Source organism: Amblyomma maculatum, chromosome 1, assembly GCF_055883805.1.
Source record: "Amblyomma maculatum isolate TAMU_Amacu chromosome 1, ASM5588380v1, whole genome shotgun sequence".
Taxonomy (NCBI): domain Eukaryota; kingdom Metazoa; phylum Arthropoda; class Arachnida; order Ixodida; family Ixodidae; genus Amblyomma; species Amblyomma maculatum.
In genome coordinates, this window is record NC_139344.1 from 102,176,522 (window position 1) to 102,193,693 (window position 17,172).

The window sequence follows — 17,172 nt, forward strand, 5'->3', positions numbered from 1 at the left end:
AATATTTAGACATCGCGCCGGCCGTAAAAACAACCTATATTGAAGTGAATGGTTGTTTTGAACGTTCAGCTTTGCGCCTGCGGTGGCCGGCTCCGGGCAAAGGGACACCTCGACCAGCCTGCACGAACAGTCCCCGACTCCCCAAAGCAGAGAAGAAAAAAAAACGAGGGCCAAGCCTAACGCAGGTAACAGCACCCGACCCCAGTCCTTTGTGTTAAAGGTTTCTTTTGCGCGTCCCTTCTCTTTTGGGTGAGTTTATTTGTTTTATTTTACACGATTTTTTTTTTTTTTTACACTGAACTTGATGACTTCATTGTTTCCGCGACTGGCAAAGAAACGTTAGCGGTCAGAAACGCTTGTTCTGTGTACTTCGCCGCTCTTGTCGCCCTGCGAGCGGCTTGGAACTCCCCGTCGCCCTACTTGCACCAGAGGTGTCCCGTCGAGAAGATTTATACGATGCTAGGAATGAGAGGTGAAACTCGAATTTCTATATACAGAAATGTGCTATAACTACGAGTGTGGGCACCTTGAAAAGTGTACAACAGAAAGATACATCTAAAAAAAGACTGGCTAAATATAGGCGAGACCTCTGACTCGGCACAGCCGAAGATGCATTACATCCCAGAGCGTAGCACAGAAATATTTTAACCCCAAGCACTAAGCTTGTTACATGAATTGGTCCACAACTCGAGAAACACGCGCCCTAACATCGGTGCGATACACAGCAACCTCCCTAAATTTATCAACACTAAAATAACATCAAACTCTCTGAGAAATACCAATTTGTATAGCGGCAATCATTGCGTGAAGTTTCCACCGCCGTGGTTTGGTTAAAGAGATAGATGGTGAGGATGTTAGACTTATTATGACAGGTAAATGATCACTTCCATACGGGTTGTCAAGAACGTCCCATTTAAAATTGGTATAAAAAAGTATGACAGATACTGCACCTTAATTTCCTTTCCTGTAAACCAATTATTATTATTATTATTATTATTATTATTATTATTATTATTATTATTATTATTATTATTATTATTATTATTTTATTATTAATAAACAATAGCGAAATATTATTGATCCGATAAATTGATATTTTGCTGGCTGAGAATTATCAATATAACCGATCCTTGTTACTGCACCAGTTAGACCAGCTGTGCCTAGCAAATTCTTCTTACTTCAAAAAGAAAGCTCTATGAGACATTTTTCCTGAAGCTAAGAGCGCGGTACAGTGGCACTAGGTTGTATTATACGTCCTAGCACTGCAGAAAGCTCTGTCTGCCAGGAGAGACGCAAGAAAAAAAATGTGGACAGACCGACCCGTTCTCACGGCTTCCAGAGATTCCTTGGTGCCTTCCGAACTATAGGCGATCGTCGCCCCCAAACACACACACTGCCTTTGTGGGACAATGGCCCGTCTGCCCTGCAGTGTTTCCCGATGCCTCACATTTCCAATGACGGCCGTCGCTTGTGCCTTCAGGCATCAGCTGGAGCCACCCTCGCTCGGTCCCTTCCTTACCTAGGACATGGTCACCCGCTCCGTGGGAAATTTCCCCTTTGTGTCCTTATCAGTTCTACCGCAATCGAACGCTTGTTACTGCCCTTCCTCAAGGGCATCTGAGTGACCCGCTACGTCCAGCAGTGGTTTCCGACCTTCTCAATGGGACCCCTGCCACGAGGTTCTGACGCATCTCGTAGCGATTAGCTGAGTCGGGCGTTGCACACAAGTGGCTTCTCGCGTGCTACAACTTGCGCCCTTCTTACAACCAGGCCATGGGTAAGCATGCACTGTCGGCATGCTGAAAGCGCGCACCCCTTCGCCCGCAGCAATTCGGGTGCTCGAGAGAACCATACCGGTGATCAAATAATGCGCCATTAACTTGGTGTTGGGCACCGCGCGTGCTTTCAGCCGCTTCTTGCTGGCCTCCAGCCATTGGGGCAACTGCTGTGGTACTGCACTGCGAATGGTAGAGTCAGGCACTGCGAATGGTAAAGTTTCCCTAAACGGCTCCGTCTATCGGGATTCAGCCACCGATACCAGCTGTAAGCAACAAGAAATCCCATTTGAACTCGGTAAAATAATAATAATAATAAAGAGAGTCATAAAGAGGGTTAAGTGGAGAAATATGGGAGAGGCCTTCGCCCTGCAGTGGGTATAATCAGGCTGCTGATGATGATGATGATGACTCCCCCTTCTGCCGCAGCGGCTGATTTCTACGTCTTTCGCCCGGCCAGCTGAACTTAGCTTTTACGTATGTATGCTTGAGTTTGTATTAGTTTTGTTTTCAATGCCAAGAAGGACACTGAGTTCGAGGCTATCGCTGTTCGTTCAGGCATGAGCATTGGCTGTTTTGGTGCGCGCTGGCTTTGATGAGTCTTATTTTTCTGTCGGTAAAATGAATGCAGCGGAAATAAGAGACAAGCTCGCTACCGGAAAACTAAAGGTTGTCTCCAAGCAAGCCAAAAAAAAATCGAGGTTTGGAGCAATTTTCTTGAAGTCGTTGACGTGTATATCTTGAGGGCATGTGCAGTGCAAAAAAATGCAAAGGCTTCCTTGCCTTCGATGGAGGCAAGACTGGTGCGTCGCACCTGCATCGGCACAAGTGCAAGAACTCGAGTGGCACCACTGCCATTTCCTCGTTCTTCAACGACAAAAAGCCTGAGGTTTCGACGAACGTCAAGATGACTCTGACAACTGCTTGGGCAAAATGTGCAAAAGATATGCGGCCGTTTGTCATCGTTTGCGACGACGGATTCCTGAAAATCGCCGACGAATTAATTGCTATCGGCGCCAAGTATGGCAGTGTCTCTTCAAGGAGCGTGCTTCCGCACCCGAGAACGGTTTCACGGAGAGTCAGACGAACTTCGTGAAACACTGATGCCCGAGATCCAGTCAGCGATGAAGGAAGGTCGCTGCTCGATGACCCTTGACGACTGATGATTACATGAAAGTAGCGCACATCACAGCAACTGTGCATTACGTGAATGATGGAAATTGAGGAGCCTTGTTTTGTTTACAAGTGACTTTGCCCCTGAGCGCAAGACGGGAGACAACATCCGTAAAGAGGTTATTGGAAGAAGCGCCAGATTGGACATTGATGAAACTATGCTCAGCATGTGTCGGCGTTTGTCACGGACCAGGGTGCCAACATAATGAACGCGCTGCGCCCACACACAAGAATGAGCTGCAGCGCTCACGTTTTGAACACTGTTCTTCGCTACACATTCGATGATGCACTCAGGAGCTACCTGACCTGCTGGAACAGCTGCAAAGTATTCATATGCATACAGAGTGTTGTTACCACGCGGAGTGTGCCAAGAGATATTCACCAGGTGGAACTTCAAGCTTGCCATGGTGAAGACAGTGCTAGAGCAGTACGACGCGATAGAGGACCTTCTCGGCTCAAGAGAAATTCTCTCTTGGAAGACGTCAACAAGACGTTATTGAAGGAGATCGTCGCCTTCTTGGAGCCCAGTGAAAAACTCGAACAGGACAAAACGGTAACGCTGCCCCTTGTGCTGATGTATTATACAAAACTGAAGAAGCACCTTACTGTTGCTTTAGCGGACTCCCCAACACTTTGCAAGCTTAACTCGATGGCACTGGAGTTTCTTCAAGTGAAGTTGCCCACAGGAGAGATGCATAAATTTGTAACACTCCTGTGGCCGCCTTTTCTTCAGCTCCGCATGCTTGATGAGCGGGAACTGCTCCCAACAGGATAGACGAAGTGCTGATGGATCTAAATTCGCCACAAGTTGAGACAAGGTAAGACCCGCCGATTAGTGAAAGTCCTGCGAAACGCAGGTTTCTTGATGATTTCAAGGCAAAATGGTGGCCACAGTCAGCAAACTGGCCCGGAGCTTGAGAGATACCTTCAACACAGCGATACTTGCGAGGCTGCTGGCATAGTGGGGAGCGCCACAGAGCAAGTACCCTGCACTTTCATTTTTAGCAAAAAAAAAAAAAAAAAGTTCTTTGCATCCCAGCCACAACCACCAGGAACGAACGAAATTTCAGTGCAGCCGGCTAAGTACTTCAAGAGACGAGGACCTGCTTGAAGCCGGATACTGTGGACAATTTACTTTTCTTGTAAGAGCATACGTAGGTTTTTGTTTTTCCTGCCTTTGCCCACTCGTGTTTTTGTGACATAGTTGCCAGGGTAAAATCGTTTAGTGTTTGACTAAGCAAAGAACTTGTCTCAAGAGCTAATTGCTAATAAGGTGTCATATGTATAATGCATGTAATCCGTAGCTTTTAAACGTATATACATTCTACACAGTTTCTTTAAATAAAATGTCTTGCCAAAAATTTCCTCACCAAGCATTTCCTTCGGTCAGCACTTTAGCTGTGCCCATTCTCTGCTCAAAAAAATATTGTTACAGACTTGATGGATGAAGAAGACGAGTTTGGTGTAGGAGGACGAAGAAGTGTGCGCGCGTTCAGGTGCCGTCTGGCTCGGGTGCACTTGTTTTGTGTGAGTAACGTTGGCTTACGCAGTAACATCAATATTGCTACAATATATTACGTTTTTCTGTCATTTTGATTTTTTCTTATCCACTATAGTTAAGCACTGCGTAGTTAAGGCATTTGCGCAGACTTAGATTGGCGGGCCTGGTCCATGTCAGCGCGGGCTCGGGCTTGACAACATGTGCCCGGGCTGAGCTCGGGCCCGGGCCAGAAAATCAATCCCGTGCAGTGCTCTGATAAGTACATTGCTTGTGACAGCGCCTCGCGAGGCATGATCTGAGCGCTCTGGTGAAATCTACTCAACGGAAGTTTCGGAAAAGCACACTGATCGGCTCGTCTGTCAGCTTCCTCCGTTTCCTCGGTGCTGTCAGCGTACTACAGCAATGGACCCCCACGAACATCAAGGCCGAAGAGAAGCACGAGATCAGAGTCTGCACAAGACCGTGAGCCGGCTACAGGATGTCATCTACGTCGACGCCGCAGAAGACGCGGAAGACCCTAATATTCGATATGTGGAGTCACACACCCCAGTATTAACCCAGCGATACTGGTTATGGTGGAGGCGGTTTCCACATCCAGACCACTAGTGGCGGAGGAGGCCGCCATCGCTGCGGCCATCGCCTTTACTAATGCAACAACCATAATAAGCGATGATGTGATCGAGGTTCGGGGGCTTATAGACTTCACCACCGCGGAACCATGTGGAGCAGAGACGAAGGACTAGGAGCAGCCAGGGAGGAAAAGCAAAAAAGAAAGTTTTATACTCTTTTTACATGATGTGATATTTACAGGTAGGCGGAAGAAAACGGAGCTGCCTGAGGAGACAATTTCCACCGTTTAAATACGGTCGGTTGTCCCCACCTCCCTAGCTGGGGAAACAGTTCAATCGGTGTAGTCCAATCAGTGGGGCACAAGAGATCTTTGTGTGCCGCCCACTGCCGAGGGTGGTGCTCGAACCTCCTCCCACATTTTTCGGTGGCGAGGGCGAACTTCTCTGGTGTCGATGACGATGTTGTGCTGGTGGTGTCGATCCTGCACCAAGGCGAAACAGTCGGCGAAGTCGCCCGCTGGCGGCGGTCATTTCCCCCGCGTAATTCCAAGAAGGTCACCCGCCTGCTTCAAGGATTTGGCGAGCGGGGTCAAGGCTGCTCGGTGACGCGTCTCTGGTCCATTCAGCACAAGGTCAGTCAGGTTCTCTGCGGTCGCCGCCGTGAACCGAAAGGTAGCCCCTCTCCGTCCCGAAAGGGAAGGGGGGGGGGGGAGGGTTGGCCGCCGCAGCAGTAGACGAAGGATCACTCCCCAGCCGGCGCCGCCGCTTCGATGCCTTTGGCAGCGGTCGCTCGCCGGCGTCCGCTAGACCCGTTTCTGTCTTCGGCTGCTGAGAAATCGGTATGGGCCTCGGCCGTAACCCCAGTCACAACAACGACTACAAGTTGGCCATCAGTAACTCTGCTAGAGGAAGAGTCTCCAATCCCGCCTCACAAATACTCACTGAAATAAGAATCTCCTCTCCAGAGAGAGATTGAACTAAATGGACCCAGCTCATGCGGGGAATCCGGGAATCGAGGCTGCTCACCAAACGCTCAAGAATTAGCCGGCCGAGTGATGGCGCAAAATCAGGAACTGGAACCCTTAGGTGAGCTAGTCGTACCGTGCAACAAAAATCCCCGCACATTACAAAGCAATAAGAAGAACACTACCACCACCCCATAAAACACTGACCCGACAACAGCAAGTCATATGGAGACAGCTACAGACGGGCACCCTCCCCCAACCCAGACTACATGTCAAAATTCATAAATAAGGATATGAATCCATTCTGCCGTTTTTTGTTTCGGTAAGAGACAACTTCGATCATATGATCTGGGCCTGCAAAACCCATAAGCCTCCCTCAGCACTCCTGCCTGCCTTAAAGAAGCTTGGGAAAAGATAAGGTCCGCGATGACCCTGACATTCAGTTCAAGGCCGTCGAATGGGCCGGCGTCGTCAAAGGTCTCCACAGCCTGCGGCATGCTAGCTGACCTATAGTTTTATCAGTAAAGTTTCATCATCATCATCATCATCATCATCAGCAGCAGCAGCAGCAGCAGCCTAATTATACCCACTGCAGGGCGAAGGCCTCTTCCATATTTCTCCACTTAACCCGGTTCTGTGCTAGCTGCATCCATTTGACCCCTGCCCACTCCGGCAGCACGAATGTACCATTTTAGGCAATGTTTGCGTGAGCATTCTGTGCGTTGTTCTTTTTCGAACATCACAATATAGGCATGATTCGAAAGCTTAATATACGCTCTGTCAAATGATGTGCGCTGCTTTAGTGTGCCAACGTTATCAACTGCATGAGAGGTGGTATTGCAGATGACAAATTCGCTAGCGTCGTTGATATACCCTACTTCGGATTAATCTGCTGAAGAAACTGCTGCACTTAGAACAGTTTCCTTTGGCCTACACATAGAATGGGCATTTATATTAGGGAAAATGGCGCGTAATTAGTTTTAATTTAATTAGTATTTGATCGGCAGCCTTTTCAACATGGTAAAGTTTGGCTATTTTGGGCACGAATATCTGCGCATTATCAACGTGCACAGCAGTAAAATATTTACCACTTCGGGCGCACAGTATAATAGTTGAGTGCACGAAGTTTCATCGAAATTTATTCGCTAGTTCGTTTTCAATTACCTTTCCAATTTGAAGATTTCCGTAATACTGCCTCACATCGCATAGCTTGACCAGAAAAACCGCTCATTCTACAGCCTAGGAATCATGCATGGCGAAACTAGAATAGTAGTTATTTGTGAAAATGATCGCAAATTGCGCTTTATACAATTAGCACGATTATACTGAGCCTTCAAATATAATCAATTTTTCCTACACGGCACTCAATCGAGAAGGCCGTCATACTCAACAACGTGAGCCTTGTTTGAGTTGGCTTTTTTTAAATATTGTATTACTGTAAAATAAAGTTAAAATAAGAAGCACAAACCATGGTGATAATTAGTATTTGCACCTGTATTCGGTCATTAAAGGTTTTTTTACTGCTAGCGCCATCTAGGTAAAAGCAGCAAAAGTGAGAGTTCATTCAATTGCCAGGAGAGGCGCGCGTGACTACACTCCTTCAAAGTATTGAAGCTAGTCAAGAAACCTAGAAGTCAGCTTCTCTGCAGTGCAAAAACCCCTTCACCATGGCGGCCAAACCTGTTTTGGGGGCAGAAATCAGGTGCAGTGCAGGAGACGTCTATTGTGGTAATAATGGCCACGTACATTTCCTGCACCCCTCTTCTTCTTGTTGCAATTATGGGATTAGGAACCCCTCCGTTTGTGAGTGCCATTCATAACACCTCCCCTGCCCCTACCTCCTCCAGGCTCTCAATAGTGAAGGAATTCTGCTCAACACGTTTGCGCATGACATCAGGCTTGACATAGAAGTATTCTGCGCTGCACCCAACTTCTGCCCTCAAAACAGGTTTGGCTGCCATGGTGAAGGGGTTTTGCTCTGCCGACTTCTAGGTTTCTGCAACCCACCTATACTACTTTTGTGCAGTGAAGTGTTTTGCTTGTTGCTATTTGCATTGCTGTTTGTGAGGTGAGTGTCACACTTTTCAAAAATTCATTGCCTGTCGAAACAACTTCTTTCTGCAGCAGATCCGGTTTCAAACATTCCATAGAGGAAGAATTTTGACAACTCTCTCACCTGATGCAGAGGCTACAATTAATGATCTAGAGGAAAGCACAGAGTGTCAGTGGAGTGAAAGGAATGGATACCTGGAGGCACCACTCGATTGAGAACGTGGTGCGAGACACCACTGGTTCTTAGCACAAGGAGACGCATCTACTCAAAGTGGAAACACAAACAGTTCATTAGGTAAGGACCGCGGAGTGAAAGTTTTTTTTAAGTGACAAGACATGACACGCACACTGCGTGCGTGCACATGTTTTGCGCGCATACACTGTGGTTTATGCGGGGGCTATTCGCTCGCACGAAGAACCTGCACATGGTCACCGCATCACCCTTTGCACCCCTGCATTGTGTGCGAACAGTGGACGCTCGCCTGCAGTGCTAAGCCGCTAACCTTCACGCCCAATCGCTGAGGGGCTTTGCGCTATTTTGTGCTTTTCTGAATATGCTTCTGGCCCTGTCCTTTTTCCCTCCCGCATTCGTATTTCGCCAGGCGCTTCAGGCTCGGATAGCAAGTGACACGGCTAGCAAAAACCAAACAGAATGCGCAGAATCTTCCGGTAAATTTACATATATCGGGCTTGCTTTTCGGCTGGCGACAAAAGTGCAAATTTATCAAAATTAAGACATGCCTTGACAGATTGCAGGTTGCTTGGACGAGGTTCTTCATCCGTGCGCGCAGTTGGTCCAGTGTATTTCTCGCAAAATCTAGACATTATGTGACGCCCCGCCGGGGTGGTGCAGTGGTAAGACACCCGACTACTGTGCCGGAGTTCCCGGGTTCGAACCCGACCGCGGCGGCTGCGCTTCGATGGAGGCGAAACGAAGAGGCGTCGTGTGCTGTGCGATGTCAGCGCACGTTAAAGATCCCCAGGTGGTCGAAATTACTCCGTAGCCCTCCACTACGGCTCCTCTTTCTCTCTTTCCACTTTCATTCCCACCCTCCTTCCTTCCCTTACGGCGCGGTTCGGGTGTCCACAGAGCAAGTGTGACAGTTACTGCGCCTTTCCCTTCCTGTGAACCAATTTAACTTAATTTAACTTTAACTAGACATTATGTGTTTGACAGCGAGTGCTACGGATATCGCCACGTTATGCTGCATGGTGTGCTGGCAAAATGCTCGCACGTGACATCACGATACGCCAGCTGGCGTACCACGCGTATGATCCACCGTTTAGATGCTATGTGCGTCATGCGACTCTCAAATATTGGTCGAAAAAGGAATAGGACAGATAGTTTCGGCCGGCGGTATCGAGTGGTTGTCTCCTTCACATCTTCGTTGGTGCGTGCTCTGTTCCCTAGAGCTTTCAGTGGCACACGTGTGCTTAGGTGCAGCTGTCCTCTCGGAAAGCACCGTTTTGAATGTAGCTTCGCAGCCGCTACAAGAAATACAACTGCAAAAGGTCGACGTCGCATACGGAGTACAGATGGAAAAAAAAAAAAAAAAAAAAGAAACGAAGGAATTCGACGCTGCTGAACCGAATGTCGAGCGTTAGCTGAAATGAGAATGTACACTGTTTTGGTTCAGTGCTTTTCATGCTTATAAACATTACAAATATGTGCTCATAGATAATCAAAAACCAGACGTCATCACCGATAATCATCGTAATGAAACGATAATGAAACGTAACAGCCCTTGTACGTCTGTCTAGTTGTATTTGGTCACTTACGAAGTGTGTATGGACATCTTCGCAAAGGTGGGACAGTTGACCGCACTACGCTGCGTGGAAAGAGAGAAGTTTCAACTGCAGACAGCGTAACATAAACAAAGTGACACCGAGGGGGCAGCTGGGCGCATTTCACTGTGACAAGAGAAAAGTGCTTGCCTACATGTAAACCGAATTACCGGATTCCTTCGGCGCACACGCAGTGGTATTAGTGGGGCCAAGTAGGGCTAATGCGCGTGCGCAGCCGGCACTCTCTACTTCTCTATGCGTCTACGCTATGCTCAAAATAGTAAGCCTCGAAGCCGTGGATTCATGTTTCAGGGCCAGGGGTCTGTTTTAATATTATTATTATTACTATTATTATTATTATTATTATTATTATTATTATTATTATTATTATTATTATTATTATTATTATTATTATTATTTATTTATTTATTTATTTTTTTGTGTTCTCTCTGTGTGTGTAAACATGTTTGTGCTTTTTCATTTTTGTTTTTTTTTTTTTATTTGTGCTGCAGCACAAAGACCACATGGTTGTTCCTGCGCACATTAAATAAAGGTTGATTGATATATTGATTGATTATGCAATGCACCATAAACGCTTTCGCGGACATTTAGTGCATAAGGTGGGTTGACGGAATGAAGCGCGTGTCTGTATCGGGCGGTCGTGCAGAACAGAGTACTGATATCCATCGCGGCACACGCACATCGCCACTGTTTTTAGACTGCCGCAATGAAAAAAATCGAACGTATTTATTAGCACAATGACAGCCTCCCTTTACGAGCGCACATGGTCATCCCCGATTAGTCATCGCGGTGAAATTCCAAGCTTTTTGGGTGTTTCTTGGTGGGTGGTGGTGGTAGTGGTTGATTTATTATTATTTTTTTTAAATAATCAAAAAGAAGGAAAAGAGTATTGCCGGCCGCGGCAACTGCTATCTAAAAACACTGAAGCACTTGAGCTGCGGCCGGCGGGAAGGAAAAGGGGATAGGGAGAGGATAGCGAGGGGAAGTAGAGAGGGGAGCGATAGGAAGAAAGGACAGGGGGAGCTTTGTACATTATTTACAAAGTAAAGACGGTCAACGAGTTCGCATCGCTCGCGCGCAAGGTCTGAGCACTGTCCACAAATGCCTGCGCGCGAGCGGCCCTGCAATTGTTTACAAAATATATACACATATATATGTAATACCATTGATGTATATACATAGTCGCGCGCACGTAGCGTCCTGTCGCAGACAGATCGTGCACGCGACACAATGCACCAGCTGCCGGGGTGGGGCGCACGGCAGCATACGTCCAAGGTAGCACACACGGAGCGTTGAGGTCACGCACGCACTACCTCATTTCGGTTTTGTACCGAAAAAAAAAAAAAAGTAAATAAACGTCGCGTTTGGTTTTGACATAGGACATCGTTTTCTTCACACCTTCGAACACGTCAGTTGGTTTTAGTAAAGTAAGTAGAGGAGGCTCAGAATTTTTGTCTCCGAATGGCTAAATGTCGATTGACACCACCATAACACCACCGAAATGAAATATGCGACGATGTGTGGAGCGGAAATCACATGACAGTCTGATTCGGCGCGCAGTTTTGACGTCGAGGTCACCAGCGGCATTTTTCTTTTTTTACTGAAAGCATTTCCGATAACAAACATGCAAAGCAGTAAAAGAAAATAAAACCAAAGACTAACGCTAGTTGTAATCCTTACTGCTTAGCATCAAGGAGCCACGTGGTCTTACTCAAAAAGATTCAGAAATATAAGCGTAGTAGCACAGCTAGCAGTGCGAAAGCAATTCCAAGCAAACACGCAGAAGACACGCGGCAAGATCTACCAAGGCAGCAGCTGTTGCTTCCCTCAGGAGATAGGAGCCTGAGTCTTGCACGAAGGCACATTCACGAACTGGGCTGAACCTGTTCAATCCGTTTCGAAATGATTTTTGATAACAATGCCACGTCAATTTGATGTAGACAGCTATATGTCGAGACCTTGCGGTGAAACCCACAGTTGACCGCGTCGAGTTATCGCTATAGCTTCGTTCCCACGTGTAGCGAACATCACCCATTTTTGCTGTGCACAGATAACAAATGGCGACCACGCCTTGCAGACTATTTTTTTTTTTTTTTTAGTGATTGGAAGGCAAATTTCCACTCCTTTGCAATGATAAAATCGGAAATAAATGGGAGGGAATGGAAACATAATGTTCAAAAAACAAAATGACTTGAAACAGCATAAATATTCGCAGCATCTGCCATTTTCTTGGTTTAGAAAAATTGCTTCAAGGGTCTATCAACTTGCATCTTGAGCGTTCACGAGCATACTTCAGCCGACTGATTGGAAAGTCATTCTAAGAAGTTCTTGTGTGGACAAAAAAAAGCAGGAGGATAAGGGTTAGGTGTAACAAGTGGCCCTGAACCAGCTCTGCCATTGTTCAACTCTAATCCTGCTGAAACGCTGCATGGATATAGTGAAACAAAAAAACATTGGGGTGAGGTCAACGAATTGCCACCATGATTGATCTCATGATAGAGGAAGAGAGAAGGACAGGGACTGGTCATTTTGGCAAGGGCTAAAAATATACAGGCACGAGGGACAGGCAAAGCGCTTTGTCCCATGTCTCTCGACCATCCCTGCCTCTTTTTTGCGCTTTGTCAAAATGAGCAAACTCCACCAACTAGCCCAAGAAACAGCATTGCAGAGAGACAGTGTGCCTAAAGCTCACAGCCGCTTTTTGTAAGCCTACAAAAGCTAGTAAATTCAGACTAGATTGACCAAAATTGACCACAATAATCTGGGCATGCACTGGGAAAATGTTTTGTCTAACATGAAAATGAATACATTCCGATGCCTGTGCTGCTTAGCATTCGTAAAGTTTTTTCTCTCAGTGTGGCGATTGAAGAAAGTATAAAGGCATACCACTTCCCCAAAGTACATCCAAAATTGCGTCATGTTGTGGGTAGAAGTGGCGTGGGGTGAAGGGAACTACTGGAATACATAAGCCCCGACTCCAAACACACATGCGTCATGCACTGCCGCGCTAACGTCGTCGCACGCGTCAGCCAAAGCCGGTCTGCGCATGCGCGCAGCGCCTGCGTGCATCGCGAGCTCTGATGCTGTGATCTGTCCCTGCCAGATATCTGGCGCGTGCTACACGCGTCGAAAACTAGCGAGGGGTTGGGACCGCGCGGCTGTCCCCTACTCCATTCTTCTCGCCCTGAAGTCCACTTAGCTCCCCCTGCTTCTTTTCTTCACAGAATAGTTTTCTTCACGGTTTTCAAATTTTCTCAGTCCGCGCGAGAGGGTGAGCGAGCCAGCACCACGAACATGCAGGTGCATTCCCCTTTTGCGACGCCTGCCGTGACGGCGGCGTTGACGTCGCGGCGCATGGAAAGTGCTTTGGAGTACCCGCTTTATTTATGGCAGTTACGAGGGTTTACCTACAGAAGGAATGTGAGGACTGACAGCCATGTTTGTCAGTTCTTCGATTTTCCGTACTGTTTCCTCGGGCTGTTTTTCTTTTTTCCATCAATGATGAAACAAACCCTTCACACATTCGTGGGGACAATGTTTGCAAACGGTGTAGGTTCGCCAGTACTTGTCTAAATGGGGCGATCCCCCCCCCCCCCCCCCCCCCTTCTTCATTGGAACCGCAGATGAATCAACAAGGGTATCTTATTGTACGATCCCCAGACATGTAAAAAGAATTCCGGGGCTGGTAAATTTCAAATTATGAAATCATTGTCAAGAAACACATGTGCTAGTTGCAAAGCGGCGCATATTTAGATAACTGCTCGTGATGTCTCACTTTTCTGGTCGTCTTATTGCTCAGAATATGTTTATTTATTTATTTATTTTATTTACATTACCCCTCAGGGAGGCATTACATATATTTTGAATATATTTCAGAAATATCATGTTGCACTCACGCTCTCGAGTGCTGCTAGTATGGCAGTCCGCTTTCTCAACGCACATTATAGCTAAAAATGTCGCAACAAGAGCGCAGACTGACTTGAAACTAGAGCTCGCGGTAGTTATTATAGCGGGAGTACCATTACCAATGTACGCTTACTACCAGCGCTGGTGCATTCGCCTTCAGCCCACCTGCTCATGTTGCTGTATATAGCACAAGGAGCTCAATCTAAAACATCAATCTATTCGTTGTGTCGTCTTCTGACCTTGTGCTCCCGTCCACGTTCCGCGCTGTCACCTCAAGATGCATAAGCAACACGCCCAAGCTGCTATTCTAAATAAAAACAAAAATGGGGGAGGGGGAGGGGCGGTTAGCTTACCGTCAACACTATATAGCCTCGTGTGTTTCAATGGAAATGCCTCCACCCCCCCCCCCCACCCCCACCCCCACCAGGGAAAAAAGAAAGCGGTCAGCGCGTTATGAAAAGGAAAGTACGCACACCCACATATATCAGCGCGCGCGTTTTTTTTCTACTTTTATTACAACAGAAAAATTACCGACGATTACGTTACTTCCTAATGCGAAATTTGAGCATATCTCATTGGCTGTTCCAGCTTTTCGATAGATTGAGGCAAAGATTTCGAGCAAGACATGTATGTACAGTTACAGACTTTTTTATTTTATTTTTCACACGTATTTCTTCAAGAAACACTCCACTAACAATTCTTGACTGTTATGAAAGAAGCTTTGTGGATCAGGAGTTCGCGTAAGGCAGCGTATGGACCTGTAGGAGCGTTGCGCAGCGAAGAGATAGCAGCGACTGACTGATGCCGCTGACGCCGCTAGCGAGTCAAGTCAACATGGCTCTGCGTTTCGGCTTAGGACGTATGCACCGCGATCCATTTACACCGGAAAACACCGTCGCCGCCACAAAGGGAAAAGGTAGGGGGAGGGGGGGGGGGGGGGGACACGCAGCGGCGAATGGTGGCAGGAGCGTGCGCTGCCCTGGCTGCGGAGCTGGTTACGAGGGACAACGCAGACGGCGACGCGAAACGCAGGAACGGGCGCCAAAGAGCTGGGCTCTAAAACAAACAAAAAAAAAAAGCTGTTCAGCACGCCAAATGGCCACATCAGGGCAGCGCGAGGAAGTACATGTCCGGACAAATTCTAGGGGCAGTAAGTAACCGAAGGGCGTCTTGCATTATTCTTTTGTTGCACATACAACGACAGAAACGAATCCTTTGACTCCAAAGAATGCCTCAGAGGCAGCCAGTTATGCATTTTACCATGGTTAGCGCGAGTGATTGCCGTTCTATGCTTGTTATGAAAGCAGGTGATGCTGGTAGTGAATAAATAAATAAGTAAATAAATATATAGAAAGTACACTTGATTCGCAATGCAGCAAAGACGTACATCTAACCAACCAATGAAGAGTACAGAGGAGATTCAAAGGAGAAGGGTCGAGAAGGAGCGGTCTAACGCGCTTGCGAAACTAACCCGCTTCTACTGGCGACATTGCCTCATAACTGTCTGCTACCCTCCCCTCTCCAATTCATTTCCCCCAAAATTTAGCCTGAATGCATTGCGGCAGCTGCGTGGTGCTTACCCTTTTGGTAGGTATTTCACACCTATTTCGCAATGCCGACTCTCCTCTCTAAGGTAAAATGAAATTGGTCATCGCCCTTTTCTCAGCTCATTAGGTTACCAACGTCAGTTTCTATGGTTAGAAAAGCCCGAACTAAAAAAAAGAAAAAAAGAAAATGATTACTGTTGATTGAAACCGACTTTATTGCAATTTTATTATGTGCAATAACGTTTGATAAAAGTAGTTCTGCACCAGCTCGCAAGAATATCCTACTATAAATGCTATAACTTCAAAAGTGATAACAGCTCAAAAGATGGGTATCAAAGGAAAGACAATACAGGTGTCGATTTCAGCCAGAGTTCATGACGAAACCACCAAAGATGTATACTTCGTCTCACAAAATGTTTTTAGTACTGCGAAAGGCCGGGGCGCCATGGACCAAGAGCACTTGGACACTGGCGCGCGAGCGAGGCAAACGCGTTTCCCTTTTTTTTTTTTTTGTACTTTGTAACTAATGTACAAAACTCTCCCTGTAATTTCTTGTTATAGCTCCCCTCTGCACTTCCCCTCGCTTTCCTCTCCCCATCATTTTGCTTTCCCGCCGGCTGCAGCTTGGGCGCTTCAGATTTTAGATAGCAGTTGAAGCGGCCGGCAGCACTCTTTTCCTTCCTTTTGTTTGAATAACCACTATCCACACCACCTATAATAGGCAATTGTGCACCCACTGTCGCCCTTGCCGATTCGAGGGGTGCGTCGGAGCACAATTACCTATTACAGTGCGCATTTGAATGGGCCAGAGAGCCCCTGCCTTTAGCAGTGGTGCAAATCCCTTGTGAGTCAAGGTATAGTATACAAGGGCCACATAAATATCTTCCATCATATCGCACCTTTCCATTTTTGGTATACACTTGAGCTATCGTGAACATATGTCGACGATGTATCATCAACTCACTCAAGCTTCCACTCTATCCAGAACAGTGAACAACAAAACGAGGTGGTACTTTTCATTTACGTTACGTACATTCGGTCATGGCCGAATCGAGCGGCGGCGGTCCGCGTCGCCGCTCAAGTTCAGCCGTGGTAAGGCAAGCTAGCACCCCGCAGTCCTGCTATCCGCAGTAGTCAAGCTAAGAACAGGTGAACGCTTCCCCCTGCGCACGGCGGGGAGAAGAATGGGGCTTTGAAAACCCACCCTCCAACAAAAGAAAGCTTCTCTACAAAGCAACGGTTGGGTCCCTCGGCCAACTGGGGGCAAGGCCGATAGGCACTTTCTCAGTCCTGAATCAGTGGCGTAGCCTGGTGGCAGAATTTGAACTAATTACCTAACTTTCTGCCGCCCCCTGCTACGCTTTCCTTCCCTTGGAGTCCAGTTTGTTACCCTAAGCGACCATCGGTTATCCTCTCTTCGCACTACATGTCCTGCCCATGTCCATTTCTTCTTCTTAATTTCTACTAGAATGTCGGTAACTTGAGTTATTTCTCTGACCCACTCTGCACGCTTTCTATCTCTTAATGTTACCCCTACCATTTTTCGTTCCATAGCCCTCTGGGTTGTCACTGGAATGGCTCCTGGAGATACTATCAGATGGGGTCCTTGAAACGTTGTCGTTTAGAGACTAATTCCGGCGGCCACTTCTCGCACCTGTCAGTGTCGCTCAGCGTGCAACATAAACTGATGGGCGCGTGTTGGACAGGCATGTTCGTAGTGAAGCAGCTCAAAAAAAAAAAAAAAATCACCGCTGTGTTTGTCCCTTTGTTCCCTCTTGGTCTCGTGCCGTTGCGCTGCTTCACTAGGATTAGCTCAGTGTACGCATTCTATGTCCATGGCTGTGAGTGAAGACTAAAGTTTCCAGCATCAATACCACA

General features: G+C 47.1%; 1 protein-coding gene and 1 pseudogene across 1 annotated transcript in view; one reads left to right on the forward strand and one right to left on the reverse strand.

Moving 5' to 3' along the window:
• Positions 1 to 17,172, reverse strand: part of LOC146203324 (uncharacterized) — a 492,360-nt gene that overhangs the window by 436,223 nt on the left and 38,965 nt on the right. The gene's annotated exons all lie outside the window — the stretch shown is intronic.
• On the forward strand, positions 3,353 to 5,192 carry LOC146203330 (uncharacterized; annotated as a pseudogene).